Below are 14,984 nucleotides of genomic sequence, written 5' to 3'. Positions count from 1 at the left end.
ACATGCCAATCACTGATCCTGGTTGATGAACCTTGACTATAATTAAGCCGGATGTCATGCTTCATATAAATTTGATGGTTTCTTATCTACTAGCATCTCTGCAGAAATATTCTCTAAATACTTACCACTTTTAACTCTATGTATCACTGTGGTTAATGCCTTTACATAGATAGGAAGGACTGAGAGGACACCACCTCAGCTGAGATGTGACACCTGTGGTTACACCTGCCTATGGGGGTGGATCAGGGCATTTTCCCAGGATATGAGGGATGATACTGTGGTTGAAGCTTTATTTGAGATGCATTTCTATGAGTGACCCTGAAACTAAAAGTTGGTCATATTCTCTGGCCAAACTGCCAGTTTGAAGGGATAGATAGAAACAAAGAAAAATCTACCTGAGATAGAAAGTAGTAAAACCTGGATAAGACTGAGATGATGCCAGAGTGAGATGACTGCAAGCCAAAAATGGAAGATAAACGCAGAATTATTAAAAATACCCAAGTGTTTTATCAAGACATTAAGAATATCTGTAGTATAATCTCCAAAGTAGAAGATAAACACATGAGATTAAAATATGAGTAAAGCAGGTTAAGCAAAGTAAATATATGACAGTTGCTGAAATAAACTAAGTGATTTTTTTTCATGTCCTTAAAAAAGTAAAGTTAGCGAGCAAAAGGTCTTGTTTATGCCAACATCAGTCAAAAGGTATGACAGAAAACCAAAGTAGTCACCTTCTCAATAATACTGCCTTTGTATTTATGATAGCAAAAGCCATTTATCATCAATGCCAGTGCCGCTCAAGACACTGGATTACATTTATTTAAAAATTTACTCTCATATTGCCCATAGTAAATCTATGGTTCTTAAATAGAGAATATCCCCAAAGGAGGGATAGAAACATGTAAGCAGTGAATTATTTTGTATCAAGGTTGTTTATCAAATCTTAATAAAATTGAGAGAAAATCGCATTACAAAGAGCATATGATCTTGTCACTTAAGGAATTATCTAAGTAAATAATGACATTTACATGATCATAACTAATTGGTGACTATGCAATTAAATTGAATCTATTTAAACTCTTACAAGCCTTCAAAACCTTTGGATTTTATTCAAGCTAGGACACGGATTCTTAAATTGGGTGACCCTTTCAGGAGGCAGACTGAGATACTAATGCAGACGTTTCAGTCTTGGTAGGCTAGTGAACAGATTTCAGAGGCTCACAAAGGGGATCAACTGTAGATAATGGAAAGGCATTACAGCCTTATACCTGGAGATTATGGCAGCAGATAATAGTGGGCATCTAGCCAAGCATTTGCCATAAAGAAGGAAGCTGAGGATAGAGTACACATTTTGAGAGAGTGGGAGGAGGATCTATAATTAGTGTAAGTCAGATAGAATGAAAGTAAGGATAAGGCAGACAATCAACATCAGGGATGTTTTCCACTAGGGTATTCTGGAAGGGTTTTCACATAAACAGTAGGGACCTGGTAACATTTAACAAACTTCTCCTGTCCTGTTACTATATTTCACTTGTCATAGAGTCCTTCAGAAAGTGAAGTGTAGAGATAAAAGATTTACTCCATAAGCTGTTTAGTTTCTCCTTACAAATGGATAAACTTGGATAGTCAAAATGACAAATTTGTTCAGTTGACCAAGAAAACAATGTTAGCAAACACCATACATATATGATACATTTTTTAATTTTTTTCAATTTTTTATTTTTTATTTTTAGGCAACTCTTTCTGTGTTTCATGGTAATAGCTGTTCCCTCATTCTTAACCAGAAAATTAGAAAAAACAAAAGATGAGGAAAAATATTTATCTCATAGGATGTTCTGTCTTTTTGTCATTAGTTTTTGTTTTCCTTGTCAGTGTTTTTGAGATGTCACCTCCTTAATATCACACTAGAATAGTCACAGGTTTTCTATCAGACCAAACAAAAACAAAACTGACGTAAAACAAAAGAGAAGGTAAGTGAGAAGGTCTGTTATAAACAGTTGATCCAATGACATGGCAATTTAACTCAATCAGCTTTTTCTCTTAATTTAATTAAGTAGAAATAAGGGTTTCAACTTGACCAACTTAATGAAGATGAGGAGAAATATAAGTTATTCTGAGGGTCACCTCAATTAGACTGACCATTCCTACAAATTCTTTTACAGGAAAATGTGATAGGATTGGCTTGCTGATAATCAGTCTACCTGCAAATTTGATAGCCGTTTTCAACGTTGTTTTCTCTTACACATCCTTGACAAATGTGGCTACTTTCATGTGCTAACCTTTCCTACGGCAATTGAGGTTCTGTGATACATATGAACATGAATAGGTCAACCTTAGAAGAAGAAATATAAATGAATAATAAATGGAATGAAGTATTTATAAGAATCATTTATTATGGAATGTACAAATTAATAAATAATGACATCTCTCCTCTAGTCAACTGGTAATGTGTATGTGTATGTATCTGTCTCATGTATGTAGGTTAATTTTTACTTAATATTCAGTAGCAAATGAATTGACGAAGATCTAAATGTTAATATATATGAAAATACTTAAATAATTTGTACTACAGCCATATTATGAAATTAGGCAGTCTTTAAAAGGAATGATTTCAAGATATATAGCCAAAAACAGGTGTATAAGATATAATAATTTTGAAAAGCAATTTGTGAAGCATTTCATATTATCTAATTATGTTAGAAAATATGAAAAATATACATGTTTAAGGACACAGTAATATCCAAAAAGATTCATATAGCTGAGATAGCAGTGATTATGTGTAGCAATAAATGAGAGATTTAGGATAGTATTCTTTAGGCTAGGATGTGTGTGTGTGTGTGTGTGTGTGTGAAAGAGAGATAATTATATTTTTTCTATAAGTATCAAGAAACTATACATATACATATTTGCATATATATATATATAAAATCATACATATATATGCATATATATATATATATATATATATATATATATATATACACACACACACATATACACACACACATATACCCACAAATATACATATGTGTGTATATGATATACAATTCTCTAGTTTGGTGTCAGTATTTGATTTGATTTGCATTAAGACTGACTAAACTTAGGGGGAAAAAGTGTTAGTTTTTTGTTTCTGAAACTAGGAATACAGTACAGACTCATGAGAGATACAGGTGGTATTCTCAATGAGTGCCACCTACTATAGTCTACAAATTGGATCATACGCTGTCAAATCTGTAATTATTTCCTAGTTACGATGTGGGTGCTTTATATCAAGGAGCCTTGGAGCCTGGTGGTTTTCCAGGTGCTTTTTTCCTTATGTTTGCAGTCTCTTGTGGGGTCTTAGTTTCTATCAATACTCATAATTCCTTCAAACAATGTCCTCTTTGTGGCTTTAACTGATTGGAATAGCAATCAAACACTTGCACCAAAATGATTGCTAATTAATATTCTATTATTCAGTCTTTCACTATAGCACCCACCGTACATATTTTTTTCATGATGGATGTTGTAATCTAAAGATGCCCCTTCCAGAGCTTGCCTGAGATATACTTATAGAAATAGCTACCACTAATTGAATATTGACTATATTTCAACAATTTTATATTTGTTATCACTAATTTTTAACAATTCTGTAATTACAATATTTTAAATATATTTTTATTAAAGTATAGTTGACATACAATATTATATTAGTTTCAGGTGTCCAACATAGTGATTTGAGATTTACATATCTTATGATGTATTCACCTCCCTAAACCTAGTAACCATCTGTGACTCTTCAGAGTTATCATACTCTTATTGATTGTATTCCGCTTTACCTTTTTAACCCATTTTTCCACCTTCTCCCCTCTGGCAACCATCAGTTTGTCTTTTGTTTCTATGAGTCTGTTTTCGTTTGTTCATTTGTTTTGATATATTTAAATTCAACATATAACTGATATCACGTGCTATTTCTCTTTCTCAGTTTGATATATTTCAGTCAGCATAATAGCATCTAGGTCCATCCTTGTGTTTGCAAATGGTAAGATTTCATTCTTTTTTTATGACAGTAACATTTTGTATATAAGTACCACAATTTCTGTATCCAATTGTCTATTTATTGGCATTTCGGTTGTTTCCATCTCTTGGCTATTGTAAATAGTGCTGCAGTGAACATAGGGATGCATATATCTAGGTGCATTTTTAAGATAAATTAAAATGTCCTTCCTCCCTTTCTTCTAAATACTTCCTGTTTACATTAGTATTCCCTTACCATCTCAGAACATAGTGATTTCTTAAGCTACCATCTCTAACTACACTAGTTATACGCATCACACACTTGACAATTAAACACAAAGTGGCCATTTTATGACTTTCTTGAACTGTTTTATTGAACCATTCTACTATTCATATTCTGTTACATAATTTTAAGTGCTGTGGTTTTTAATTTTTTTGTTTCATACTTTAATGTATTATTTATTCCATAAAATTCTACCTTGTATTTTAAGTGTTACATAAATTTCAAAGTTCCTTTTCATAGATTAGTATGTTTCACCTTCATAACAATCTATGAGATAGTGTTGGGTATATATTATTCTCCCTCTTTGGGAAGCGTGGAAAATATATTAAGTGACTAACTCAGGCTCATCCAAAAGAGTTTGGAATAAAATCCATATATCTTGTATTATCATAACTTTTAATACTGGGCTGTTAAATTTTAGATGTGTGTTATTATTGGTATTTTATGGAATGAAATTTACATTTTCACCCTTGTTTTTCCCTTTAACAAATCAATATTAATTATACAAGGGTGACTAGCTCCCTTCTCCTTCTAAAAGTGCAGATACTATTAAAAGTTCATGGATATGACCAATAATTATAATAACCAACATTATAATTTAACTATCCTTTAAGTGGTTTTCAACATGGATAGAACTATCCATGAACTATCCATTGATAAATAAATAACTTTCCTTTGTAATCCTACATATTTTACTTTACACATTTGAAAATATTATTCTAAGAAGAGGTCCTTAGGCTTTGTTATACTGCCAAATAGTCTATCACACAAAAAATGGGGGCAGAAGCTATGGCTCCCACTGCTTTTCATCAATAGTAGCACTGGACCTAGGGTTCTGCAAATTTTCAATTAAGTATGTTTTAAATGTATGCATTAATGGATTTATCCATGTTATGTTTTAAAGTAAATAGCTTATTTTACTAAAAAAAAATTGTTTTATTTAAAAATAAATCCTTGAGATCTAATACGGCCAATTTAAATGTTAATAATTAATTTACGTTTTTCTATTTTCAAGTACCCTTTAAGCAAAGTGAGCTCACATTCAGAAGGAAGTCATATTCACAGTAAAGAGAAAAGAGGTTTGCTCAAAAGGCTAATGTCCTGCCCTCACAGTCTGCCTCTTTGAGCCACCTTACTTAAGTTCTTAAGTTCACCTTACTAACAACTAAACAGGAATCCATTAATTAATTGCAACAACAAATACTTATTAATAATTTCCTATTATATGCTATGAGCTATACTAAGAGGACATAATGATATTTTGCCTTTCATGGGATTTTGTATCAAATGATAATGTATATGAAAGTACCTTATAAAATTTAATGGGCTACAAATATAAGAAACATCTCTAATGTCCTGCAAGATTTTAAATTGCTTTTTAAAATAGAGAAAACAACATTATATTCAGCAGAGCTTTAGTATTTGGGAATTTTATTGAACTATAATTCTTAGAAATCTCTTTATATTGTAACTTTTAAAAAAATGTATTATCCATTTTATCAAAATACCAGATTTTGTCCCATATTCTATGTATAGCTAAAAATCTTTATTAAAAGTTTTCCATATCGAGTATGTATGTGTGTGTGTGTGTGTGTGTGTATGTATGTATGTGTGTTTCTGTTTCAGGTGAAGGTGTTCAAGCTATCATATTAGCATTTTGAGTTAACAGAACTTATATTTGGAAGCTTGTTGTTTGTTTAACTATATGAGTTTATAAGGTTTTATGGCGCTATTATTATTAATGTAGTCTCTTATAGCCTCCAATTCAAAATGTTTGCCCTTCGTGTTGTTACTTTGTTTTTGATAGTCAAAATTAACATGTCTGTGGTCTTGCAGCTATTTCTATAGAGGACATTCATGAGACATATGCTGTCTATATTTTCTTCTCATACTATCTAATATAAAGACACAATAGCCTTATTTACAGGTCAAGTACATATAAGAATTTAAGAGATCTGTATTATAGCACTAAAATCTTTTTAGGAAAAAAAATATGAATATTTGATTAAACACTACATGAATATGTGTTGAGCACTAATCTTTTATTTGTGAATTGTTTGTGTTGTTGTAATAACAACGTAGAAAGCTTATACAACCTTATTAGTATAAAACTTGAAAAACCACACTGTGGTTAAACAGTCACGTGTTAATGGAGTGATGAATGTGAACTCCATTATTTATGGAGAAGGCTGGAGTTGAATTGATCCTTTAAAGATCTTATGGTTGGGATCAGTAGTATGATGGATTTTATGTATGGTGTGTTTTGTTTTGTTTTAGTTTCTTTTTTCTTTTTTCTTTTTTTTTCTTTTTCTTTTTGTTTATTTTTCCCCTTCCACATATTAGCTGCATCTTATTAGGAAATGAGTATAATCCTCTGGTCCACTGGCTCAAGAAGTGGCCGTTAGATTTGCTCTGAGTGCTAAAATATAAGTAAAATCTGTTACCTGCAAAGAAAGCTTTTAGATCTAGTGCATGGGTAATAATGATTTATTTTCCTTTGGTCTTGAGAGAGGCAAAGCAGTAGAAGGAGGCTACTTTGCCAGTCTGGATTTTGGATAAGGAAAATGTGGAGCAGAGCCAGAGCTGACCCATGTTGCTATTGAAATGTAGACAAGAAATAAACATTTGCTATTGTAAGACGCTGAAAGGTTGAGGTCATGTGTAAATGCTTCGTAATTAGAATCTTCTGAGTGATACTAGCAAGTAAACATCTTGGGGGCTTTAAATTGCATTTCAGTCTCTTTTTTTAGTACGAGCCCATAGGTGGTGCTCACATAATGTTGGATAAATTAAAAACTGCAGTGATTTTAAGTGAAACATATACTAAATACTAGAATTGCAAATTAAGAAGATAATACTGATCCTTAAGTTACTCTGTCTCTTGGCAACCAGATATATCTCCAGTGATAATGGGATAAGTAGAGTAACAGAGGTACGTGCAAAGTATCTAAGTAACTAAAAGGAGTGTGCTGAATTCAGCCTGGAGCAGGTAATAGGGGGAGTCTTTTACTCCTCTTCCCACTGCATTTACCAGTACCCTTTCCACTTTATTCCTTCTTCTCCAAGGAAAGAGTCTTTTGCAGTTTAATTGGTGTGTTGGTTTTCATTGATTCTGTGACAGATTATTATAAACTTTGTGGTTACAAATAACGCAAATGTATTGTATTACAGTTCTGTATGTTAGAAATCCAACACAGGTCTCAGTGACTAAAATAAAAATGTTAGTAGGCCTGTGTTCATTTTTACAGGTTCTAGAGAAATATTTGATTTATTTTCTTTTCCAGTGTCTAAAGGCTACCAGCATTCCTTGTCGGGTGACCCCTTTCCTCCATCTTCAGAACCCCCAGCACCGGGACTAGTCATTCTCACTTTGGATCACTTTAACCTTTTTTGCCTCCCTCTTCCACTTTCAAGGGAACACATGCCTGCATTGGTCCATGAGCTAATACAGGATAATCTCTCTATTTTAAGGTCAATGATTAGTAACCTTAATTCTACCTGCAACTTTTTCCCCATTGCCATGTACGGTAACATATTTACAGATTCTCAGGATTTGGATCTGGGTATTTTGGGGAAGGGGGCTATTTTTCTGGGTATCCTGATTACTAACAGTCCAAGAAAGTTCCAAGACCCCAAGGCACTTTGGGAGTTGGAGGAACAGAGAAGGCTGTATTGGCTGGACCCTGTGAACAGAGTACTGAGGAGACACTGAGTTTTCGTGAGAGAGGGCGATAATCCGATTTTGATTTTAACAGACGCCCTGGGCTTCATTGTAGAGTTGGATTGAGGGCAGCAGGATTGGAGGAGGTGGTATGACTTGGGGCTGAGCAAGGATCCAGCAGAAGAAATGGGGCAAAATGGGGTGTAACAGCTGCTTAATTTACCGTGTTTCCCCGAAAATAAGACCTAGTCAGACCATCAGCTCTAATACATCTTTTGGAGCAAAAATTAATATAAGACCCGGTCTTATATTACATAAGACCTGGTGTTATACTATATTATATTATATTATGTTATATTATATTATATTATATTACATTATATTTATTATATTATATTATATTTTATATTATATTATACTGGGTATTATATTATATTATATTACATTATATAAGACCGGGTCTTATATTATTCTAAAATAGGACGTGGTTTTACATTAATTTTTGCTCCAAAAGATGAATTAGAGCAGGTGGTCTGGCTAGGTCTTATTTTCAGGGAAACACGGTGAGAGAGAGTGCTGCTATCACCAATGGACAGTGGGTATGGGAACTGAGCAAGAGAGAGGAGCCAGCCAGGTTTCCGGACTCACTGAAAGAGGGAGCACACGAGGAGGAGTGGATTTTTTTTGTTTTGTTTGAGGGATGAAGTGAGGTGGAGAAGTGGACTTCCCCAATAAGCTAAATTTCTATGCCTTAAAATTGAACTACACCCTTTCTGATTCCTGACTCACCTCTTATTTTTCTCAGTAGGCATACAGGCACAAGCAAGTCCCATGATTTACCATGGGTGAGACTAAAACCTAAGTTACATTCTTGAACTACATGTTTATCAGAAAGCACTGCTTCAGATATGAGAAGTAAGCTCAGTTAGTTATAAGTGATAAGTTATGTCGCATTCTTTTATTGTTCTTCTAAAGTCCATTCATTGAGAACTCTGGGCTAATGGTAGGTACCCTGGCAGTGGGTTTATATTAGGAAGAACAGGCGCTTCATATGGGCTGTTCTTTTACCTGGGATGAATTCACATGTTCTATCCACTCTGAGAGGATACTTGAAAGTTAGTTGATTTGAATGCTGGGGCCACGTGGGAGAGAACTCATTTCTGAAGTTTCATAACCAGAAGTAGAACTGAGGTGAAGCCCTGTTAGTCAGCAGCTGGAGTCTCATAATTAGGACCAAACTAGTTGTAAGCACTGCATTTGTTCTGTATATCTGATTGGAGTTTCACTAGTTGTGCAATCCTGATACATTATATAGATTGTCAAATGTTGGCTCTCCCAAACTTCGGCAAAATAACTTGCTGATAAGACAAATGTGAGTTTACTTATTACTACTGTGAAGGAGAATGCCACTTTGATCAGGTCTTAGGGAGGGCAAAGTTAAGATATTTACTGAGATTTTAATGTCTGTTCAAGGTACCGTGTTTTCCCAAAAATAAGACCTAGCCAGATCATCAGCTCTACTGTGTCTTTTGGAGCAAAAATTCATATAAGACCCGGTCTTATTTTAATATAATGTAAAACCGGGTATAATATAATATAATATAATATAATATAATATAATATAATAAACATAATATATTATAATACTGGGTCTTATATTAATTTTTGCTCCAAAAGATGAGTTAGAACTGATGGTCCAGCTAGGTCTTATTTTTGGGGAAACAAGGTAGTTCTTTTAGTGCAGAGCCTTGTAAGAAATAAGAAAAGATCAGGACATAGTAGTTCAGTATTTGTAAATAGAGTAAGGTGAGCATTTTGAGAAACAGGTTCAAAGCCTCTTTGTCATAAACTGCACTTTGATGCTTTCTTTTCAAGATTTGATGAGAATTTTAAGCATTTCCTAGAATGAACAATAAAAAAAAAAAAAAAAAAAAAAAATCACCTCTACCTTCCTGGGCAAGAGTTTCTTGGGATAGTAAAGTAATACTGATGAAGAGAGTGGAATAGGACATTTATGTTAAAGAAATAGTAAGCTGTATGGACAATCTTGGTTCTCGTGATAAGCAAAGAAATGTGGCAGAACAACAAATCTCAGCATTTTAAAGTCAGCCAATTAATCAATTAATCAGGGCAATATCTCAACATTACTCAGGATACAAGAAGATTTACACTGACAACCACATCTTTAGTGTTTCATTAAATACCTAATTCCTTGCATTATACCCCTGACATAAGGAAACAGGACAGCTCTTGGATGTTAAATGGGATGGATATATTAGAGTGCAATAGATCCATCACCCATCCCACTGAAATATTCTCCAGTTTTGTCAAAGGCAAACTTGTCCCAAGTTTCTCGAAAATATGGCTCAAGAAATCAAGTGATGCAATTTTGGGGGTATTTTAATGATGACGTATTAACTTTGGTTTCCTACTCAACCTGGAATAGTTTTGACCTGAATTATGAGAAAGTTAATTCCCCATAATATGAGGTCTGACAATTATGTTTGCTAACTCATCCTAGAAAAAGTGATACATAGCTCATTGCTGAACTATGGTTACCTTTGAAGTACTCCCCTTGGGAAGATATGCACCAAGGTCAGTGCCTCGTCCACTCTTCAAAGCAATTTTAGAACTCTTTCTGGAATGGCCATCAGAGTTTTCGTCATATTACGCTTGATGTCCTGAATGTCATCAAAATGTCTTCCTTTCAATATTTCCTTATTTTCAGGTAAAGAAAGAAGTCATTGGGGGCCAGATCATGTGAGTGTGTTCCAATACAGTTATTTATTTACTAACTAAAAACTGCCTCACAGACAGTGCTGTGTGAGCTGGTGCATTGTCATGAGGCAAGAGCCATGAATTGTTGGTGAAAAGTTCAGGTCATTTCGTCTAACATTTTTGTGCAGCCTTTTCAGCACTTCCAAACAGTTAACTTGGTTTACTGTTATCCAGTTGCTACAAATCCATAATAAATAATCCCTCTGATATCAACAAAGTTTAGCAACATCGTTTTGACTTTTGATTTGGACTGACAGAACTGTTTTGGTCATTAAGAATTGGCTGACTTCCACTGTGCACTTTGACCCTCTGTTTCAGGGTCGTATTGGTACATCCATGTTTCATCACCAGTGATAACATGGCCCAAAGCATCGTTTTGCCTCTCTAAAAGGTCTTGGCAAACTTTGACTCTCCTTTGCTTTTGTTCATCGCTGAACTCCTCTGGGACCATTTTTGCATACACCTTTCTCATGCCAAGATTTTCAATTTAGATTTTCCTCACTGTTTCTCTATCAATGTCTACTTGGTGTGCTATGCTTCTCACAGTCAGCCAATGATTTGACACACAATTCAATTAATGTTTGCAATGTTTTCCTCAGTTCTGCTCGTTACGTGCTGCCCTGACCCCTCTTCATCAATGACGCGTTCTCTCCCCTCATTAAAACATTTAATCCTTTTGTACTCTACCGTTTGATTCATGGTATTATCCTCATAAACTTGGACTAACATGTCCCTGATTTCACTTCCACTCTTGCCAAGTTTAACAAGAAGTTTAGCATTTGTTCATTGCTCTAATTCAAACTCAGACATTCTTGCGAGGGCACACAAATACACACAACAACAATAATGAATGCCACTCAGCTAGGCCATGCCACTCATTGATGTGAACACAGCTATGAGACACTGATATACCAAGATAATGAAACCTTATTGAGGCCGTTTGTACAGTGCTGCCAATGTAAGCGCATGGTGCCAAGTTCGTGGACTTAATTGTCAGACCTGGTATAAGTAAGCTCAGCAAACACTGTAAAAATCTGTAAAAAATTATTCCTGATTTAGCCCTTCGTGCACCCAAATTAGGAGCTGCATCAAAGGACATGTCATGGAAATGTTAATGCTCTATGGAAAGATATTCATAAAGCACTTTGGTTTCCATGGAAGGTGAAAAAGTCCTTTAAGGGGTGTAGGATTCTAGACTTTGATGAATGTTGAATTGGACACTCTGGGGTTGTGTACCCAAATGCATCTTTCTTCTAAGAATTAATATTTCTCTTTCTCCCTTGCTACCCACATGACTGTAGTGAGAAAAAATACAGTGTAATCTAAAGTGCTGTCCATACAACATATAATCCAGGGCTAGGATCATGTCACAAGTTTTGCCTTTTAAGACTTTTTTCTGAGAATGTTGGATTTGGAGTAAAGAAAATCTGGCTAAACTTTATATTTTGAAACTTAAATATTTAAATAATCATACTTTAAAATCCTGGGAAAGCAAAAGGTATATCTTGAAGTTAGAGGGAAATTAAAGAAGCAGAAATACTTTGTACTAGTAAAAGCCTACAGCAATGTCATATGCCTGCAGCATTGGTTCTCCATCTTGTTAACACAGATTTCTGGACCCTACCTTCAGATTTTCTTATTCATTAGATCTGTTTCAGCGCTGAACATATGAATTTCTAACAAGTTCTCAGGTGATATTGATGCAGTTGGTTCAGAGACCACAGTGGTCTAAAACCCTGATCTATAGTAAACAGAAAAAGAGCAGATGTCACCTGGACATGTTTTTTGTTTTTTTTTTCCTTAATAAGAGTAGGACAGATATCTATTTGGTAGCAATAATCCACATTAGTGTGCTTTCTTTCCTAGATTTATGTGTTTGAATAGGTTCAGGTTATTCAATAGTCAGGAAGAGTGATGCAAAGATGAGAAAAAGATCTCAAGGTGGAAGACTAGTGTGAATCTCAAGAGAGGGCGGCGACAGGGGTTAAATGAGGTAGATATGCAGTACTTTTTCAATATGAGAAGTGGGAGTTCCATATACTCAGCTGCCTCTAATTAAGCTCCTCAAATAACCACCAAATTTACATTTGGCTTGCCACTCCTGGTTTAAAAGGAAATGTCAATATGTTGAATATACCAAAAGGGACATGGATGCTAAGGTTCCTTAATAGCAGGGTTTTTGACAGTTATGGAACAGCTCAACTGGCAGTTTCTAATAGCAAAGCTCTATCTCTGAGAATTTTTGGCCAGACTAAACATAACACATATATAGCATGTCATATTTTTGAATAAACAGTTGTAATTTAGTAGCTATTTAAATGAAATTACAATCCCTATGTCTTTACTAAGCTAGAAAGAAAAAAGCATCAGTATTAAGGACATTGATGAGATTATACACAATTTACATAAAAAATAATTGACCCTTATGGTTAAGATTTAGAATCAAATCCTGGCAATACCCCTTTCCACTAAGTAAAATTCATTTAAATAATGGGATTTGAGTAATTCTATTTGGATTGGTTGAAATAATCACACAGTGCTGAAAACGAAAAAATTGGATACCCACACAAATAAATTAGAGTTCTGAGGGGTCTGCAGTTTTCTGGATAGAAGACACTAAATTTCTTTAAAAGACGCTCTCAAAAAAAAAAAAAAAAAAAAAAAAATCAGTCATTCTATGTTCCCGTGCCAAATGTAATGGACTTTAAAACTAGACTAAATTCTTCATTTTACATTATATAAATTCTTACTAGTACATTTTGAGCCTTTTTCTGTGGGCTTTTAATGAACATAGTATGTATAATTTAGAGACAAAACAATAAATGCATTAACATAGACACCAGATAATTCTATTTTCTATCTTATGTTTGAAACAGATAAACTGGGACTACTGATAAGCCAATTTGAATAGACATCTTTTTCTTTTTTTTTTTTTTAATAGTGGTTACTGGCATAGTTTGACAGTCTGTATTTTATACATGAAATTCTCTAATTTTTTACTTATTCTCCACTTTAGATTTAACAAGTCATTATGGTGATGGGACAGAACAATTTCCCCCCACTTGGGGGAAACACAATTTTATGAAACATAATTAGGTGACAGATTCAAATAATAAACAACATAAAAGTAATACAAATGAGCTGTAAGGATTTAAAAAATGTGTAACTTCAGTATCCCTAATAATCTGAAGAATTCAAATTATGGCAAAAGACAATTTTCCACTTATCAAACAATCTTTTTTGAGGCATAACTTACAGAGAAATATTGTACAGATTTCATTGTACAGATCCATGAGAACTGAGAAGTATGAGCACACACTCACTATCCTCCCAGTCAAGATATGTTCTTAATTACTTGCAGAATTCTACATTCCACTGGGTATTTTTCTTTCTGCATGAAGCGATGCCTTTAACATTCCTAGAGTGCAGAAGTGATTAATTCTTTCAGGTGTTGTATTTCAGAGAGAGGATTTATTTCATCTTTCCTTTGGAAAGATATTTTTACTAGGAATAAAATTCTAAGTAAACAGTTTTATCTTTCTACTGCTTTGAAGATGTTGCTCCATAGTTTTCTGGCTTACATTTTTATAACCAGAGTCTTCTTTCGTTATTATCTTTGTTCGCCTGTATGTAATGTGTCTTTTCTGGTGGCTTTTAAGATTATCTATTTTTCATGGGTTTTGAGTAATTTGATTATGATGTTCCTTCATGTAGTTTTCTTTATGTTTCTTGTGCTTGGAGTTTGGTTTGCTGAATTTCTTGGATATTTGAGTTGACATTTTTTTATCAAATTGGAAAAATGTGGGGCATTATTTCTCAAAGACCTCTCTCCCTGCCACTTTTCTCCTTTGAGTTTTCCAATTGCATGTATATTAAGCCACTTGAAGTTGTCCCATAGTTCACTGATGCTCTTTTTTATCCTCTTCATTTTATAGAGTTTCTATTTTGCTATAACTACAAGCTCACTAATCTTTATTCTGCAGTATCTATTCTGCTATTAATTCCATGCTGTGTATTTTTCATCTCAGGCCTTTTTCTTTTTCATCTCTAGATGTTCAAATGGGATGCTTTTATTTTCATTTTCATCTTTAACATGCTTTCTTCTACCTTATGAAATATGTGCAATATAGTTAAAATAGCTGGTTAATGTACTTGCCTACTATTTCTAACATCTGTGCTATTTCCTGGTCTGCATCTTTTTTGTTCACTTTTCTGTTTATTATTTCATATATCTTGCTTTTTTGTATGCCTGGTCATTTTTTTTAA

This window comes from Rhinolophus sinicus, chromosome 2 (assembly GCF_057876585.1).
Source record: "Rhinolophus sinicus isolate RSI-liver-muscle chromosome 2, RSI-T2T, whole genome shotgun sequence".
Taxonomy (NCBI): Eukaryota; Metazoa; Chordata; class Mammalia; order Chiroptera; family Rhinolophidae; genus Rhinolophus; species Rhinolophus sinicus.
Note: the sequence above shows the minus strand (reverse complement) of the source record.